Source organism: Natator depressus, chromosome 5 (assembly GCF_965152275.1).
Source record: "Natator depressus isolate rNatDep1 chromosome 5, rNatDep2.hap1, whole genome shotgun sequence".
NCBI lineage: Eukaryota > Metazoa > Chordata > Testudines > Cheloniidae > Natator > Natator depressus.
In genome coordinates this window covers 87,708,775-87,729,599 of record NC_134238.1, presented here as the reverse complement: position 1 = coordinate 87,729,599, position 20,825 = coordinate 87,708,775, and the positions used below count along the sequence as shown (strand labels likewise).

The 20,825-nt window shown below is 40.2% G+C and overlaps 1 protein-coding gene across 3 annotated transcripts in view; it reads left to right on the top strand.

Moving 5' to 3' along the window:
* The window catches only part of AOPEP (aminopeptidase O (putative)), a 378,987-nt gene that overhangs the window by 271,817 nt on the left and 86,345 nt on the right, over positions 1-20,825 (top strand). The window lies entirely within an intron of this gene.

The window sequence follows — 20,825 nt, the reverse complement described above, 5'->3', positions numbered from 1 at the left end:
AGAAGAAAGATAAGAACTCTTTACTTAGGAAATGCTATAGTACTTGAAAGGTTATCGACAGTTACTGTGATATTTATTTGCCAATGAAAAGACATGTTAAACTACAGTTAACTGAAAAACATTGTTTTTCTCTTTTGAGAGCAGGTTAATAGAAAATGTAGGGGGTGTCCCTGGGCAATTAGATAAATACAAGATGTATAGAAATAAATGTTGTGACTGCATTGCTGACACTTTATTTTAACGTGTGGTTTGAAAGCATCTTCCATTTGTAGTGGAGAGGGGTTCCTGAAAACACGATTGCACTGGCTTGGTGTTTACTCCTAAAAATTCTTTACAAAAGGGTGGGTTGTTTTGTTTTTTGTTTTGTTTTGCTTACATAGTCAAAATTAATTCCAAAGATTCTTAACCCTGTGATTTTGGGTAAATAATTTTGCTTTAAGGCTACTATAATTTTAAACATTTAATTTACAGTGTAGCAAGATAAGTAACAAGCTGACTTTTCTATTCAATAGCTCTTCTTTGCTGTTTTTGTGTGTGGTTTTTTTTTTTAAATTGCTATCTAGAACACAAAGCAATAATGAGTAAAAATTCATTTGGAAATGAATAACCAGAACCAGGAAAAATTTTTTTTTCTCACTTTGGATTTACTGTCTGTTTTTAATTTTAATATTGTTTTAAAATCTTTGTTAGCTTTAAAGAATTAAAATAGCAGTGTTATTTTGCTTCTTCTACAATGCTTCTAGAACGTATGATGAATCATTGCTGATTCTGTAGCCAAATTCTTGTTGATAGCACGGCTGCCAACTACTGGGATGTGTTGCCTTAGTATGGGCATTGCAGTATTTGACAAATGTCTTCAAAGTACATTATTGTGCGCAGGTGATATACCAGCTTCATGGTGAACTAAAGGATGCAATTTGGTAATTTCAAAATGAATTGGAGAAAAATGAATAAATTAATGTATTTTGTAACTGGGGATTCATGAGATAGTAAAGGAATAATGTATGCATTTGTATGGATTAGTCTGTGAACCTATAATTTACAAGCTTCTGCTCTAAAAGGAAATATCAATAAGTTCTACCAAATATTTAATTTCCTATCATACTGCACGTTTACATGAGGGGTGTGTATATGTGTGTGTATACACATATGTCTGAAAAACATTGCATATTTAGAGTGGTTTTGTGTGCTCCAGGTATGATGGAGGTTTACATGATGCTAGTGACTTTTTACATTTGTGTGTAAACAAGCCCGTAGGAATGCGCGAGGTGCTGTATAAAAATCAAGCACCACTCTAAAATAGTAGATGTAAAAATAATCCAAAGAATTGCTAGTTTTGTTTTTGTTTTTGAATGGTCATTGTAAGTATAAGAGAATTGACATTTGAAACAAAAGTAATTGGAAATGTACGCACTCTCTTCCTATGTCCATAAATATGAGTGATTCCTGGTCCATCCCTCCCATGGCCAGCTGAGATTCAAAGTGCTGTAGCTGGCATACTCAGCCCCAAAAGAAGGAAAGACGTGCTTTTCAGTGACCTGCTGTTTGATACAAGAACAGACTCCACAAGGCCTGGAGGGTGGAGTCCCATCTACTTTTCAGCCAGAAGGGTGTTAGCTGCAATGTTGAACATTGAGATGAGGCTGGGAACTTGAAGAGGACAAAAAGGGATTCTTTGAGACTCCGGTCCCAGCTATAGTATGCTAAGGAACTGAGTTTAAACTTGGTTCAAGCTAAAATAGTTTCCAACAAAATTTGGCCAAACTATATTAAAACAGTGTTCTAGACTTTTGGCTGTGTCCATGCTGGCATGCCAAACCATATTAGAAACAGTTTCAAATGAGTTTAAGTAATATTTCCTACGATGGATAAAAGTTCAGTGTAGAGGGAGGGGCCTTGAAGAAAGGGAGGGCTGTAATGAGCCTGGAATGGAGGAGGGAGATGAGGAGAAGGGCTGGTTATGTACGCGTCACAAGTGTAGTTAAAACAAGGTTACTGAATGTATTTCACCAGAACTTGAAAATGAGCTACATATTGATCTTGCATATCTGTCAGAGCATACAACTAAACTTTTTAATGTAACTTCTAAACTTTTAATTCTATGCTGTCTGACTGTCCCCTGCCCATTACTTTCATTTCTTTATAATTGTGATAGGATAAGCACATTTCCTCTACTGGATGAGTAGCTTTATCGTTACCACCCCATATATGACACCACAAAATCAAAGCAGCTGCTCGTTCTTATGATCTTTGTGGAATAAGGGAAAAAGAAAAGTTATGGAGTTGTTGAAAACTGGCAGTGAGTTGCAGTAATTAGGCACCAAGCTGCATTTTTGAGAGCTAAGTTTTGAGGCACTGGCTATAAATATTTTTAAATGAATTTCTGAAGATAACAAATGCTGGATATGGGCTGTAGAAACTAGTAGTACTAACTGCAATTAAGTGGACCGCAGAACAGCGGGGAAGCTCGTCTAGAACTGTGGTGCTGCTCTGCACAGTGGAGCAGCTCACAATGAATCAAGGCAACATAATGAGTGACCCTAGGTGAGAGCCAGCTCCCAGAGTAGTAATTAAAAGTTCTCTCCCCCCCTCCCACTGCGCCTTCTTGTACTATCTTAATGTTACATTTCATTTGTTTTCCTCACAAATTTCTTTCATCCGTTTTGTTTCCCCTCTTGTTCTAGCTCTTCTCTTTGCTCAGAGACCCTTTTGTCTAATGTTTTACCATTTGTGCAATATTTTCACCTCCTCTAGTTCTTTTTTTATCCTCTTTATTTCTTTTCCTCATCTCTTTTCTCCTTCTTCCTTTTCAGTGTCCTGTGCTGCCACTTATATTTTCCCCATTTACTTTTAGTCCCCTTTTTTGCCTTTTTATGTCTTGTCTCGAGTTCTTTGCCTTTCCTCCCCCTTTTCCCTTATTAATGTTAATCCATTGCCACTCCCCTTTGGTCCTATGATGTCCTCCTTCTCCCCCCTTCAGTTTCCTCCTCCTACCTGTTCTGACACCCTTCCCCCCCCCTCCCCTCTTCTCCCATTAAATCTTACTATTTTGCTGTCTCTTATTCTAATCAATGGGCAGTGGAGCAGATCCAGCAGATTAGTAGTGTGGATATTACAGGCATGTGCACAGCGGAGCAATATTTTCGTGGGAAAGTGGTGGGATGAAATAAGGAGGGTGAGACAGGACTAAAAAAAAAAGTTGATAATTAGTTAATATTGTAATATGCTTTGAATGTGAAAAGTCTGATGGAAGTGGTAAATATTATTATTTTGGGCTGTGCCTATTTAGAGAAGAAGGCCACTTCTCTTGCCAATTCTAAGTACTACACAGAAGAAAACAGCATTGTAGTCAGACTAATAGAGTCGTCATATGCATGTGATCTGCATCTACAGGGGAATTGAAAGGGAAAAATACTCTTTATTAGTAGGCTAGTTAAATTCTGCATGTGTATTGCCCCTAAATTTCAGCATCAGTGATGCCACTGATAGCTGGAGTTCAATATTAAAAATGAAGTATGTAAACTCCTTTTGGAAAGCAGTGAACAGCTTATGAGTAGGAGAATCAGTGCCCTAAAAGGGAGTAAATAAGCAATGGTTTTTTAAGGGCACTGAAATAAAAATATATACATTTACAATATATAAAGGCGGCTTAATTATCCCAATTATCTAAGTTGCATTTCCCTTGTTTTTTCATAGTGTTTTTAGTTTTTTCTTCTGTTGAGACTTAGGGATAAGTCAACTTTTGCAAAGTAATTTCAGCTGTTTCCTTATAAATCTTTGTTTTCATCTGTGTAAAGCAATTCCTGCTGGTTACTAATACATTATGGTCTTTTATTTTTTTGTTGTTTTTATTTTACTGATCTTTCACTTTCTTTTTGCTCTAATAATGATCAGTAACATTTCAAACCCTGATAATGTGAGCAAAACTGACTGTTTTGAAACAGTTGGTTAAGTTTCTAATAAAAGCAAAACCTGAATATGTGCTGATGGTGCTAAACGTTATAGCTTTCTCATCCTTTACTCAATTGTGCGTTTGTTGTTAATGGCTGAAAGAGAAGAAATAAGTCCTTTAACTGTTTTAATATATGAGTTGTGGTTTTAAATTTTTAAGTGCAAAGGGGTTACAAAACCTCACAAATAAAACAAAAATGTGTTGAAAGAGGCACAATATCACTAAAGCATTTACCAAGAATGACATGTATGTATGTGTGTGTAGCTCTTTCTCTCATTATTAAATAGTGTGTGTGTGTAAATCTATATTTATAAAGTGTTTAATGTTAAGGATTTTAATTGAATCCACAAAACTAAGAAGTTCAGAATTAAGGCTGCTCTGAACTTGGATACCCATACAGTGCCGTTAACGCCCCCCCCGGCCAAAAAAGAGTGTAAAGAACTTACACTGAGAATTCTGTGGAGTCCACTATGTATCGGTTCAGAAGAAATGATACCATACCAAATTATGCCATTATTACAGAACCCTGCAGGATCTGCAAAGACTAACAGCTTTCATTGATTACGTATAATCTTTCATTCCATAGCCAAACAGAGAAAGATAACTCAGTTGTCAGATTTCTGCAATACCTCATACTCGTTAACTGTGTTACAGCGAATGCTGTGAATATGCTATTACATATCAGTTTTCCAGCATAGTCATAATCCTCATGTATATCTCTATATTTCTCTGTACTACGCACGCATGGATGTAATTACTGCTCATTAAAATTAAATATTTTAGGATTTCACTTCCCATCTTGCTAAAAATACCCATTTTAATGGACTTGTTTGCAAAATTTAGTTTTAAAAAATAACGCTTTTTTGGAATTATAATAAAGACAATATCAAAATAGCCTGCTTCTTTACAGTGACTCTAATAGCATCAAAATGGGCAAGAAGATACCATGTGTTTAAATATGTATTTTTTAATTTGAATACAACTATTGATGGAGCCTTAACAAAAAGTGAGCCTGATTCTGACCTCAGTTGCACCTTATATGGAATAGTGTTGATATCAGAATGTATTAGTTTCATTTTGAATAGTGGACCTCATTGTTAGTGTCTAAGCATGATCACATAGGATAAACCAGGTGTCACATTAATTTTCATAGACCTCTTAATTATTATTGATGATGTCAGTGAGGTGAATAATTCCCAGTAGCCACATTTTTGGAGTGTTGAAAACAACTCTTCACTGTGTGCATGATGCAGTAGTTCCCCTCCCCAGTCCAAGATGACCATTACTAAATTGGGAGAACACAGGCTAGCATAGCCATGTGTTGAAATAGTTTACAGATAATTACATCCCTGGTAATTACAGCAGTTCATTGCTAACAGTCATCCCTCCTGTGTAGTGAAAGATTAAGGTCACTTTAATGTAAAACACAAGGTTTGTGTAGTTTATTTAAAAAAAAAAAAAAAGCTGTTTTAGAGGTTATTTAATTTATAGAAGAAATTAGTTGCACTTTTGTGGCAGAACACCTTTATTTGGCAATAATTCTCATTGGAGGCATTTTAATGAGCTAACCTTTGTGTACGTTATCATATGATACTAATAGGATGCATTATTTTAGTAGCACCCACTAATACCACTATAGCTTAAGTTCTGGCATTATTTCCATGTATAAATCCTTGTTTTAGGTGGCTGATACTTGGCAAGCTACATATTAGCCCAGCCTTTATTTTTTATAAAATGTGGAAGGAGAAAATGTGGAAAAAACATTTGTTCTTTCCAAAATGTAGAATAAGAAAAAGGATTGGACTGTTTTGAGTGCCTTTCAAGCAGGGTGGATTTGATTTAAATCACTAGTCAGGCAGACTGGATTTAATCATGGATTTCTACATAAAAGTACATTCTTGTTGGTTGTTATAACCTTAATGTATATTCTTCACACCTCAGATATAGATGTAGGTTTCATTTTTAGAAGGTATACACTATATATTTTTAAAGTGATTTATTTTGAAAACTTTTCAGATTAGTTTTACAGCTATATCAGAAAATGAATGATGGTTTGGTTATTGCATTTACCAAAGGTAATTCAAGCACATACTTATGAAGTCATTGGGATGTGAACTATTCAGTTCAACAGGTTAATCATTAGTATTTGGAGGATTTTCTTGCCATGCTGCATTAGGAGGGGAACATCACCGGACAGACATTTAAATTGTTTTATTTAACTAAAACAACAAGGTTATGTATTCAACAACAAATATATAATCTTTTAACAAAACAAGCATATGAATTTTTGAATTTAGTTAAGCATTCAAGTCTTTTAAAATCAGGTTTGTTTTTGTTAAAATTGTTTTGAACTGAAGTAGTTAAATGAATTATTTAAAAAAACAAAAACAAATTAAATCGACTATGTCAGCCAGGTCAACATGAGAAACCGAAAATATTGGCTTCAGCAGCTAACTCAGTCATCTTCATCTTCATTTGCCTGTTCGTTCATAATCTGGAAAAGAAAAACAAGATATCCTGCTTTTTCAGATCCCAAACAATTTCTCATTTTGGAATGAATTAGTCCAAAGGAAGAAAATATTCTTTCTACGCTGGCAGAAGAAGTTACAGCGGTTAAAAGTGAAATTATCACTTCAACAGTCTCTGAATCCAAGTCCTTAAGTGACTTCCACTGGTTCACTATGACTTTCTTTAAAACATCATTAGCAAACATATATTTCTTGACTGGTTCACCCTTAGCTCTGAAGTTTATTATAGTTGGCATTATGGAGGGATGATTGCTGGATGTCCATGTGATAGCCAACTCCTCTTCTTCAGCAGAATTGTAACTTAAGTAAGGTTTGACCCTAGTGCCGAGTATTGAGCATATTTGCAAGAAAATGAGCTGGAGATAGTGCTTGTCCCATTTGTTTTTTTAATGCTTGTAATTTAACTCTGTTGTTGCATATTTCTCTTTTTTTAAGATCTCACTCAGTTCCTTCCAAATTTCAACAGCGTCCGCAATAAAACAGCTATTTCCCTGCATTTTGTTCAAGGCTACAGAAATGCGCTTCAGGGTACTCAGCATATGTTCAACATTTCTCTTAAGCCCAATGTTGAGAACTTTGGCTGTGACAATGCCATCTATTTTTTTACGATTTTGTTCACCAACTGTCATCAGATTAGGCCAGTTCTTGTTATAGTGCTCAAAACAGTCCACTACTGAGTTGCCTCGCACGTCTTGTGGGAGAGTTAGCTTGGTTTCTCCCACTTTTTTCAGAGCAGCTGCTGCAAAGTGGTTGTTACGGAAGTATTTTGCAATTTCAACAATATTAGCCTTTATTTCTGGAACACTGAAGTCTTTGGCTAGGAGGTGCATCAAATGAGCACTGCAACCGTATGTTGTTAGCTTTAGACTCTCTTCACTCTCTCCTAAATGTCTTCTCATCTTGGATACATTTGAAGCATTGTCTGTGACCAAGCTGCATACTAGACATTTTAATTTTTTTTCTACAGTTTGTTATAGCTTTTACTGCTACTTCTTGTAAGTAGTCTGTGTGTGCATTTCCTGATGTATCAATTGTTTCTGTAAGGAAGACATTCCCTTCTTCTGCTGTCACACAAGCACATACAACGGGATCATTGTGGACATTGCTCCACCCATCAAGACTCAGGTTAACAATTCCACCCTCTAGACCTTTTGCATACTGCTCAATTTCTCTGTCATATACTTTATCCAGCAATTTGCCTGCAACATCTGCTCTGTTGGGTGGACTGTATCCTGGTCTTAATGACTGAACCATGTTAATGAAGTGTGGGTTCTCACTCGTATGGAAAGGAGAGTTTGTTGCATAAACAAACTGGGCAATTTTTTTCATCAGTTGCCTCTTTTTGTAATCTGCTGGTTCTTATCACAAACTTATGGTTGTTTCTGGATGATTGAGATCTTTTTTTTCTTTTTGCTGTAGATGATATACTGTGGCTATGTGACATACATGATGTGACTGAAACACTATCATTGGCAGATAACTCTGAAACTATAGAAAATGGTGATCTTGAAGGTGGATAGTCTTCAGAATTCTGTATGTTGAGGATGGATTCTTCTAAACAAAATAAGTCAATGCAGTTATTTAATTATTATTACCATACTGCTCATTTAGTATTACTCATTGCATTCACGGACGCTGGATACTAGTTTAACGGTGAAATTGTAAAAGGAAGGTTCGCCTATTTCAGCTACTTATTTTTTATCACCACTGCATCTAAAATGATAGTACCATAGAGTAACAACTATATTTTTTGCTCAAATGTCGAGAATTCAAGAATAGGTCAGAGGGGAGACAGGCAGTCCTTAAGAAAGAAGTATGAAATAAAAAAGTTTACCAACCTGAAGATCCTGCATGTTCAGACATGTTCCTTTCATCATCTTCAACGCAGCTTCCTCCTGAGAAGGAACACTTCTCATGATGCTGTTTCATTCAGGTAACCGGGCCTTGCATTTCTTTGTTGCACTGTTTGCATTTTGCATGCATGCCTGTCTTACTCCCAGGTAGAGGAACTTCATTAAAATATTCCCAAATTGGGTCTCTTTTACGGCCTGCTGCCATTGTAGGTTTTCCCTTCTAGTGAGAGAGTGGTATGGTAGATCTCAAATCAGTGAAGGCTACACTCAGAAAGACCTCAAGACTTCTGGAATATGCTGTTCAAACAGTTTCACTTTTGTTCCTACTGCCTGTCCCTCCCTTCTCACCTTTATCTCCAGACTTCTTCTCCTTGTGCAGATCTATTCCACCCCGAACAATCTTCTATTCTTTGCACTTTTAGAGAGAGGTAAGGGATTGACTCTGTGTACAGAAATGTGCAGAAGGACAATAGAATTGAGGTCTGTTATTTCTCATCTCTATCTATTTATTTTATTTCTTTAAAAACATTTTTGCTGTTTAACAAGCATGTTATCTCTGGAGACACAAATCCACAGTTTGAGAACTGCAAAACTAAGCATCTCTGATGATATCTTCTAGACTGAGCACTGAGTCCCATTGGGTAGATAGAAAGATTAACCTAAATAATCTATACAGAAGCCCCTGGAACCCCATAAGATTGGGTCCCTAATCCATGAACTATTGGAACTCATTTACAAAACTTTTCTTAAACATTACCTGAATATATTGTCTTGTACTATAAAATTAGAATTTATAATCCCTATTCCATGATGAGATACATTATAGCTCAAAGATATCTTAATTAAAACTATCTTTAGCTAGGTTTTTTCCTTAAAAAGCATTTTATCAAAAAAATCCAATTTAAATAAAAAAAATCCAATTTTTTTTTAAATCACTGGTTTTTATCCACCCTGCTTTCAAGTTTCTCCTTTCCCTCTAGTGTTTTTATAATTAATTCTGAGTAGAATTTTTGCTGGTTTTGGGTCTAGAGGGAAAACTGTTACTTTTGGTGCATTTTAGAAACTAGAATGACATACTTATTACGTTTGGGAAACATTTGGTGAGCTACATTCTCACACTCCATAATTTTTCTTCCCCCGAAACTTCATAAGAAGTTTTAGAATGCAGACTCATGCATGGCAGTTGAATAATCCACATGATTTAAATGTCCCTGAGTTCTTATTGATGTGATTGACTGTAATGACTCTAAAGGAGTCTTAGTGGTTTGGCTCAAAAATATGCTTTATTTCAGTATTTTATTTAATACGTTTTGTCAGAAATAAGCTTAACCTTTTTATGGTTGTTTTTAGCTGTTACCCTCATTATCTGTCTCTCATCTGTTTATATTTTGTTCACGTATTGTAAAAATACATGTATAATAGTGTGGAAGGATGGATATTATTTTAAATGTATGAGCACAGAAGGCAGAGTACAAAGCTTTTAATAAAGACACTCAAAAGATTATGGAAGTTCTTAAATCTGCCTTTTGATGGTTATAGTCTTAGGAATAGGCAATGATACCAAACATAACATGACAAAATATCATGGCCAAATAAAAACTGTAAAAAAAAAAAAAAAAAAACTATTGGAGGAGGAGAAGAAGAGGAATGAATTGCAAGACAGAATAAAATAGTGTTCTTTGTTAGTGTATGCTGTGTATTAAACACACTGGGTCAAATTCTCAAATGTGGGTATTTTGTAATTTATGCATACACTTTCCTCCACATATCTTGCTTTTGTTGATGCAGATTGTAGGATTGCTCAGATAGTCACCAGTTGCATCCACAATTATCCAGACTCTACATGTATATGAGCTGCTCTCAAATTTTGTGTGCCTAATGTAGGTTCCTGCATTTTAAAATTGAACCCCCAGGTATCTCAAAATTGTGCATGAAAAGCTGCAAATCTATTGAGGGAAGTTTTCTCTTGATATTAATGAGTTCTTTGAATTAAAATTATGTGATGTCACCAGAGCACTTCACAGCTGCCTTATGTGGGTGCAAGTTTTCTTTCACATTTTACTGTTAAGCAAAGTCCTGACCCTGCACTGAGCTCCTCCCAGACAGACGTGATGTCCTCACAGACCTCTACAACATCAAGACCTAAAATATTACTGTTTTCGTTCTCTGTGCTTTTGATAGGGCAAACCACTGGAAATGGTAATATTGTACCTCTTGATAAAAAGATACAAAAATTTGTTTTTACTTGTGCTCACTGTGCATCTGGTTATGACATAATATCCTCTTAAATCTCTTATTTAGTGGGGTGTTCCAGTTTACAACACTTTGAATTTTCACTGAAAGTGTTTTAATTTATAATTTTTTTTATTTATGAATTGTGTCCTTCCATATGGTTCACAGCACATTGCAAAATATGGTAAACACACACAAGCTCATACAGTGCCATGTCTTTCAGTTGTGGACATAAAAAGAACTTTCATTACAATCAGTTGCTCCCATTCTTCTTAGACAAATGTCTGGGAAAAGAGATGGGCTTTACATTGAGCCCAGAAGGCCAGTGAACTTGTTGCTCATGCTTTCTCATCCATATTGCAAACAGAAATGAAGTCAAGCTACAGAGTTTTAAACATTTCCATGTTTGAGAGCCTGTTTGTTTTCAAAGAAGTGATGACTAACTCGTTACCAACTTTGCAATATAAGTCTTTGTTTTTGTTAATATTTAAGAGATTTCTCTACATTTTGTCTGGACTTCTGAGGAAGCCAGTGGAGCTACTAACCTGCTTAAAGTTAGGTATAGGTTTAAGTGTTTTGCTGAATCAGGGCTTTCATTATCCATCCTCAAGGTCCTCTTTATAAGCCACTATTTTTCTGATTAAAGATGAGATTTGGCTTCCCCTAATTACCTGGAGATGTCTCTACTGAGAGATGTGAAATGTTCTTTTATTCCATAGCACAGAGAAAACTGTTGGGTAGGATGAGGAGGGGCATATCGTTTTCTTCTATCTTGTTGATGTCTCCCTCATCATAGTTGCTGGACTCGTGTATTTCCACTCCTGGACCTCCCAGGACTTGTATGTTTCTGCTGTCATAGCAATTCTGCCTCATGGAGCCTGAGTAGACTCTCTCTTCACAACTCCTGCTAGTTTAGGGAGCATAAAACCAAAGAAGTGGAATTAACTATAGATTTCCCACCGCCACCCAGAAAGCTTAATCTGAACAGTTTTCAGTATAGCTTTGTACAGGAGAACCTCAGTTATGAACTGACCAGTCAACCACACTCCTCATTTCCAGAAGTACACAATCAGGCAGTAGCAGAGATCCAGAAAAAAAGCAAATACAGTACTTCACCGTGTTAAACATAAACTACTTTAAAAAAAGGAGGGGGGGGGGGAAGCAGCATTTTTCTTCTGCATAGTAGAGTTTCAAAGCCCTGGTCTACGCTGGGGGGGTGGGGATCAATCTAAGTTACGCAGCTTCAGCTACGTGAATAACGTAGCTGAAGTCAACGTACTTAGATCGACTTACCGTGGTGTCTCCACCGTGGTGAGTCGACTGCTGCTGCTCCCCTGTCGACTCTGCCAATGCCTCTCATGGTGCTGGAGTACAGGAGTCGATGGGATAGTGCTCGGGGGTCGATTTATCACATCTAATCTAGACGTGATAAATCGATCCCTGCTGGATCGATTGCTGCCTGCCAATCCGGCAGGTAGTGAAGACATACCCAAAGCTGTATTAAGTCAATGTTCAGTTGTAAACTTTTGAAAGAACAACCATAACATTTTGTTCAGAGTTACAAACATTTCAGAGTTGTGAACAACCTCCATTCCCGAGCTGTTCGTAACTCTGAAGTTCTGCTGTAAATAATTTGCAGATAATTATTATTTAAGAGATTTAGCCTCTTTTGCTCACAGAATGTCTGTGAAATCACATTTTCTTTGAACGTGATAGCTATTCTAACTAACTTGACAATTTTTTCCCATTTTTATTAAACTTTACAGACTGACAATATTTGATACTTAGCTATTGAAAAATCAAGCTTTGTTGGTTAGTTGTACTAGGTTACATAAGTCACAGGCCATTGTTTCTGTTTCCTGATTGGATGAGTATAACTACCTCTTGGGCTTTGACTCTTACTGAGTCAAATGTGAATTTTAGAATGTTTGTTTGAATTCTCTTCCTTTCTGGACCAGAGAAATTTTGCACAGGACATATTTCCTAGGAAACTTAGGCTACTAGGTACAGAGTTCCATATAAAATATACCACTTCCAATACAAATACTCAAATTCATGAGTTCAACATGCATTTTCCTCAAGAATTCATGTATATAAAGCTTGAATGTTCACAGACAGCAAAGAGCGGTGAGTTTGGCTGAAGTGAATTTGTCTTTAAAAGTGAACAAATACAGAAAGTGTATTTTGCAGCAATTGCCCAACTCAGGTATTTATTGAACCATACTCTTATTATAATACAGAATGTTCTCTTACTTGATGGTACCTATTATAAAGTTGATCAGGGAATTATAACGTTTAAACTGCTTCTAAAGCAAATTTTATTCCTCACCCATTGATCAATAGTGGGGGAGAATCACTGGATCATGACAAAATGCATTTCCATATCAATTGTGCTACTTCTGGTTTATGTCAACAGTGACTACCATCATCAAATTATTAAAATAAATCAAGAATCTTCCTGGCTTTTCAGTATAGCATATGTATATATATATGCTATACTGAAAAGCCAGAAAGATTCTTATATGCACAGGGCAAGAAGCTTTATATATATATATATATAAATAGTAGTACTGTGATGCATTGTATCTTTTAATACAATAATACCTTGCATTTCCTTAGAGGCTTCCATCAGGGGATCACAAAGCATATATCTGTCTAAGGTACTTACATGGCCTGCATTAGTATCTGAGTGCCTTACAATCATTTAACATACTTTTCCTCACAACACCCTGGAAAATAGGGAATTACTATTATCCTGGTTTTACAGAAGGGGAACTGAGGCACAGAGATATTAAGTGTATGACTACACTGGAACGTCCGCCCAGGGTGAGTTGAACTCGGGTAAGCAGACCTTGGGTTTGTTAATCTATGGCTTGAGCATCTATACTAATTTATAACCCCGGGTTAGGAATTGTTGAACCCTGGGTCCCAACCTGGGTGTCCAGCATCTACACTTCATTATGTGAGTCTGAGTCCGGTCAGCCGTAACCCAGACTTCCTAGCACCCTTCCAAAATGTGGCTACTCTAGCTTTTTGTTTGTGGTGCAATGTAGGAAAATTTGAATGACCACCAAACTTGCCTGTCCAGAGGACAACGAAAGTCAACCCATGGTATTGTGGGATACTTTTGACAGACTTCCAGAGCATGAGTCCAGTGTGGCTGTGTCACGGAGTCACCGGGGCGATGCCATGGAACTACGCCATACAAAGCCAGGCTGGCACTCTGGGGGAGCATGCCTCCTCTCTCTGAGCATATTGTCGCCAGGGCAAGAAGCTTACACAGCTTCAACCTTCTTGGGTCTGATCTTGGAGCATTCAGCATCCCATTCCACACTGTGCGCTTCCCACAGCGAATCCGCCCAGGTGGGCCTCCTGGGGAAGCCGGAGGGCCCTGCATCCCAACTCCACAGTCAGCAGTGACTCTCAGTGAGCCAGTAAAACAGAAGGTTTATTAGTCAACAGGAACACAGAACTTGTTAGCACAGAAATCGGTGGCTTTCAGCCAAGTCCCTGGACTTCCCCTCTTCCATTTCCCCCAAGCAGATGCCCAGCTTCCAGTGACCTGACTTCAGACACCCCTGTTGTTCCTCCTCCTTGTCTTTTTTTCGCTTCCCTGGGAAAGAGTTACCTGGTTGCATCCCCCTCCTGGGTCTCAGATTATGAAGGGCGCCAGCCATAGCGTACGTGCAGGCAGCTGGAGCAGCCTCATCTGCCCCAGATGTCTCAGCCAAAGTCACACACCCCTATTCCTACCACTTGAGGTATTGGTGCAGCACACAGGAAAGCTGAGGCACACACAGTATTCATGCAAAACAGTAAAACTCCCATAGGCTCAACAGTAAGACTTACTTGGGCTCACATGCAACATAGCAAGGGAAAATCTCCGCTTCGTCAGAGGCTGCATCTACACCACAAAGCAAAAGGTCTTGAACCCTAGGTCCCGGCTTGACTCAGGCTCAGGCCCTCCATCCTGTGGGGTCCTGATTCCCTGGGTTCGAGTCCTGGGTAAGTGCGATTCCTCTGTAGAGGGAAGAAGAGTTAGGTTTGAGCCTGAGTTCGAACCCTGGACTTACACTGGTGTAGACATATCCTAAGTGACTTACCTGTTGTCACATAGAAAGCCTGTGGTAGAGCAAGGAATTGAATCCAGGTCTCTCAAGTCTAAGGCAAGTGACCAAACCCCTGGATCATCCTTTCTCTCCTAATTTGTTCCACACGTTAATTAATTAAGCTACAGAATGCCCCTGTGAGGTAGGTAATAATTATGAATTCAGCTTTACACCTGGAGACACTGAAACACAGAGTGATAGGTTTGTCCAAAGTCACACAGTGAGTCTGTACTTATGCTACAGTGAGAATATAATAAAACATACTGACCTTTTATTTATTAAGTTTGGTAATTTTGGCTATAAGGGTTGAAGATAAACTGTTGTATTTATACATATTTTTAGGGGTTATAATTTATTTTTTGTCCAAAGTATCTAAAGGATTGGATAGGCACTTATATTACTTGTAATAGAAATTGAAATAAAAGAATACATGATAAAATGTATTAAATACTTGTTGGAATGTAAATAGTTTTAATATTAAAACTGCCAGGCATAGTGGAGTTTGTTGTTGGGGATGGGAAAGAGTCAGAAAAGAGCCAGAAATATCTAAGGGCGTGGCTACACTTGCAGATGTAGAGTGCTTTGAGTTAAACCAGCCCTCGGAGATGGTAGCAGGGAAAGCGCTGCTGTCACACTGTCAGCTGCAAGCGCAGTGGCGTGGCCACATTTGCGGCACTTGCAGCAGCATTGGGAGCAGTGCATTATGGGCAACTATCCCACAGAGCCCCTCTCCCCATTCTGGCACTGTGGCTTATGGGAAGGGGGAGGGACGAGGCATTCTGGGTCCTGTCCCAATGCCCCATCATGCATCGCTTCGCATCCCAGCAATTCCTGTGCTTCCATCCACATTTAGTGCCATCTTTCAAAGTTTTTTGTACTGCACACTCTGTCTTCCCTTTCGGTCTGCAGGAATGGATCCTGAACTTGTGAGGAATATGTTGATGGGTCTCGCCGGCACGTCACAAATTGCAGTCGAGTTACTCCTTACAACTGTTACAAACTGACAGTGATGAGTCTGACAATGATGTCGACTAGCATAACGCATACGACACGAGATTGCTTGTGGCATTCACAGACATGCTCACCACAGTGGAACGCCACTTTTGGGCTCGGGAAACCAGCACTGAGTGGTGGAATCACATCGTCATGCAAGTCTGGGATGACGAGCAGTGGCTGCACTTTCGGATGAGGAACTTTCGGATGAGGAAAGCCACTTTCATGGGACTGTGTGCTGAGCTCACCCCCATCCTGCGGCACAGGGACACAAGATTGAGAGCTGCCCTGCTGATGGAGAAGCGGATGGCTATTGCAGTCTGAAAGCTGGCAACTCCAGACAGCTACCGATTGGTCGCTAACCAGTTTGGAGTGGGAAAATCGACCGCTGGAATTGTGTTGATGCAAGTTTGCAGGGCCATTAATCGCATCCTGCTCAGAAGAACTGTGACTTTGGGCAACATGCGTGACATTGTGGCTGACTTTGCACAAATGGGTTTCCCTAACTGCGGAGGGGTGATAGATGGGACGCATATTCCAATTCTGGCACCAGACCACTTAGTCTCCGAGTACATAAATCAGAAGGGGTATTTCTGTATGGTTCTCGAGGCGCTTGTGGTTCACTGTGGGCGTTTCATGGACATTAACGCAGGCTGGTCCGGAAAGATGCATGACGCACACATCTTTTGGAACACTGGCCTGTTTAGGAAGCTGCAAGCAGGGACTTTCTTCCCAGACCAGAAGATCACCATCGGGGAAGTTGAAATGCCCATTGTGATCCTTAGAGACCCCGCCTACCCCTTAAAGCCATGGCTCACATACAAGCCAGGGCAACTTGACAGCAGCAAGGAGTGGTTCAACAACAGGCAGAGCAAGTGCAGAATGACTGTGGATTATGCTTTTGGCCGTCTGTATGGGAAGCTGGACATGGCTGATGACAACATCCCCATGGTTACAGCTGCATGCTCTATCCTTCGTAGCATTTGTGAAGGGAAGGGTGAAAGGCATGGACCACAGAGATTGAACACCTGGAGGCTGAATTTGAACAGCCAGAGACCAGGGCTATTAGAGGTGCCCAGCGCAGGGCTATAAGGATTAGGAATGCCTTGGGGGAGCAATTCGATGCTGAAAGCCATCAGTAATGTTTGGTGCCCTGCACAGGAGTGAAGTGCAGTGGTTCCAATGTTAGTAGGCATCTGTGTTTGCTGCGTATGATGCACTGACTTGCAGTGCCTGTTGCTTTCCTGGGCTACAGTATCTTTTACTTAGTGCAATAAAGAATGTTTTCAAAGCCAAAAAATTCATTTATTGAAAAGAAACACAACTGCTGGGGAAACAGAAATGGCATGACACATCTGTGCTGTGTGGGAGGAGGGAAGAGGGCGGGGTTGGGAACGGGGAAAATCACAGATTTGCGTATGTTCTGTTATCACATTCAGCCTTCCTGTGTGGAGTGCTGTGCAATGAGTGCTGCCCTTCAGGCTGGCTAAAATGCATGGTGATGAGGGTTGAGTGGAGTGGGTAAGGGTTGTAGTTTGCAGGGCTGGGTGGTGAAGCTACAGGTGTTGGAGGCAGCTGGTGGTGGTAAGAAACCGGATGCTGGGGGAAGTGGGTTGGTGGTAACATGGGGGCACAAGGGAAAGAGTTTTGGGAGAAGGGCTGCAGGGTGCCTCTTTTCAGTCTCCCGCCACTCCTGTACTTTTTGATTTTCAGTAAGGGACTGCTGCATGACTTCATTGGGGTTGGTTCTGTGCCTTGGGGAGAGCCAACAGCTGCAGAGGGTCCCTATACTGAACACTGTCCCCACATTTTCCACAGGATGAGCTCGTCCTGGAAGATATCTTGCTGCTGAGGGTGACCTGGGAAGCAAGGGAGGGTCTTCTACTACAATGCTGCTTTCATCTTGGTCCTTATGCCGCTTGCCTGTATGCAGCAATGGTCCCGCCCGGGCCCCTCATGGCACAGTGGCGCAGACATGTTAGCCTTACTGGGACCAGGAGCAGAGTAGCTTTGCAAAGGAACCTGCGCAGCTGGATTGCCCCGTTTCTGCATGAGACCTTTGAAGAGCTTACTGAGGCCGATTACCATGATGTGAGAGAGCACATCAATGCCCTATTCCACACCTAGGCATGCACGCAGCCCTAACCCTCCTCGCCCCAAGAGCCCGCACCAAACAGCTACCTTTCCAAAATAAAAGCCACTTACCGGGCACCTCCTCTGCCATTTGTTCTTCCCTAAGCACCATCCGCTACGACTGGCTACCTTCCTCCTGACTTGAAAACCGCTCCTGGCTGCATGCATGTAGGGATGCTGAGCCGTCCTCTGGCTCTGGGCCCCCTTCCTCCTCAGCACCCCTGCTCCCGCTTTTCTCCTCCTGCCTTGTTGAACTCTGTGCTGCTATGGACTCTGAAGTGTCCATGGTGGTCTTCGGAGTGGAGGTGGGGTCTCCCCCAAGTATTGCGTCCAGCTCTTTATAGAAACGGCAGGTCACAGGGGCAGCACTGGAGCAGCGGTTTGCCTCACGGGCTTTGTGGTAGGCATTCTGCAACTCCTTGACCTTAACCCTGCACTGCACTGTGTCCTGGTCATGGCCCCTTTCCATCATGGCCCTTGATATCTGCCCGTAGGTATCGTGATTCCTACGGCTGGAGCGCAGCTGGGACTGGACAGCTTCCTCCCCGCAAACACTGATGAGGTCCAGCACCTCGCCATTGCTCCGTACTGGGGATTGCCTGGCACGTGGAGGCATGGTCACCTGGAAAGATTCGCTATGAGCACTCCGCACCTGGCTGAGCAAACAGGAAGGGGATTTTCAAAATTCCCAGGGAATTTAAAGGGTGGATCTGACTGTTGGTCACCTGAGGGCAGGGCAGTAGAGTTCAAAGTGATGACCAAAGTGGCTAGAACAGGCACTGTGGGACACTTCTGGAGGCTGATCTGAGTGCATTAATAGACCAAGGCGTCCACACTGGCACAGTGGTGCTCCAGCTGGGACACAGCAAGTTTTATGCTTATTGTGGAGGTGGATTACCAGGAGCGCTCCAGCTGCAGAGTCCGGGCACTCTGTGTGCCTTGCCAGTGTGGACACCTCAGGAGTTGGAGTGCATTAAATCAGCCCTGGGCGCCCTATCTTGCAAGTGTAGACAAGGCCTAAGTGCATGCAAATGAACTGGGGCTGGGCATAGAAGGGAGATTTAAGAGGAAGAGTCATGACATACCAAATAAGGGGAAGCTAAGGGCGGGAAGGATAGATATATTTTAATAATCCTATACTGTATAAAATTATATACTTCTCCCAAGTAATGGCTCGTGTCTTACAAATACATAAAATAGAAATATACACGTTGGGATTTTGGTAATGTGAATGTCTTGTGATTTTATGTAACTCCTTCCTCAGTTGATTTTGCAGCCTTACAGTAAGTTAGAGGCACATATTATTCCTTTTTTAAATCATCAGAGGGTTAAAATTCATCATAAGTAGTTGGTCAGACTATTAGACTTTTTTTTAGTTTCCTGTACAGTTTTTTAGGGACATAGAGAGGGCTGAAAACAAGCCTTTTTTTTTTTTTTTTTTTTTTCAGGGTGTCTTTCATATCTTGCACTTGTTTTCAATCCGTTATAGCCTGTGAGCATCCTGTATAGGAATTTGTTTGAAGTATGTTTTTTAAAAGGGTGTAATACCACTGATGTAGATAGCGTGCAGGCTGTAAGTCTTTTCATTTGTTTTCTCTTGTCCAAAGCATTGAGACAGGAAGCATTCTTAGAATTATTTTTAGATTTTTAAAAAGTCAACCTTGATTCCCTCACGTAACAGTAATCCTTTGGTCAGCCCTAAAAGAAGTAGTATTTACTTGGATTGCTCTTTGTATGGCGTACTATGCGTATATTTTTAGCTGGGGGTGGGGTAGGGTGGGGCGGGGCAGTTTGTCTTTTGCGTAGTTATTGTGTTACTTTATTTCAGTTCTTTCACATTTCAACTGGTATGGTATCAATCATCTTTCTTGTCCTGGATCTAAATCAAACACAATATGTGGTTTGGATCATTGTAATCCAGTGGGGTGATTATTGTTAAAACCCCACATCACTTGCTTGCTCTGTAATCAAATACCATCTTCCCTGGAAACTGCACCTTGACATGGTGTGAAGAAATGTGTGTTCCAATGACCACAAGAGTTATGCCGGTTTGAGTTTTAATTGCTGCTAGGGCCAGACAGGTAAAAGGTAGGGATCAGACAAAAAGCAGTCCACTGGTCTTCCAGGTTGGGGTTGAGCGATAGGCAAATAGCCTATTCTCATAAAATAATAATAATAATCATTTTTTTATAGACACCCTGTAAGGTAGCCATCCCTGCAAACAGCATGAGAACCAGGAATGGGGGAGATTTCTTTGTTCCCTAATTGACATGTGATGGTGCAGAAAGGATTCAGATTCAGAATCCTCCTCTGCATGTGTTTCTTCACTTTTATTGTGGAGAAAGGATGGCCTAAAAGGTTGAAACACAGGATGGGGAGTTCCAAATTTTATTCTTGGCTTTTGCCACTTAATTTCCTTTGTAACTTTGGGAAATATGATCCCAGCATGCCGCCTGAATCAATGCACCATGTGAAAGTGTACTCAACTGCATTTTGTACAGAGGCAGTGGAGCTGCTGCTGCTTTAGCTGATGTGTCCCACCCCTTGAATCCCTTGATGGATCTGTGTTGCTCCTTAGCCTTCTTCCCCCAAATCCATTTCTTGGATTGTAGCACAGTGAGCCTTCACAGACCTGTACTCTGTGATGTTCACTGAGTGCAGACTAACTGAATTAGGTTCTTCTTTCCTCTCTATCGCATGCAGCAGAGCCACACCAGGCTCTCAGAGGGAGGAGCAGCATTTGCTTTTTTGCCTCAGTTTCTGCCTTTTTAAAATGAGAAGAATAGTTAACTACCTGTGAGGCTAAATGAGTGTTTATAAAGCATAGCAAGATTGATGGGTTGAAAGATGTGCATGAGTCGAGAGCATTGCTTTTTGCTCAAAAAGATGACAAGTGGTTAGAGGGTACAGGAAAACATTACTTGATTGTAGTCCCAAACTCCATTGTTTTAGTAGTTCATTTAAATTGTTCTGCAGTGCAATCAGTTATTTCCAAATCATGAATTAACCAATGTTTGATTGCATC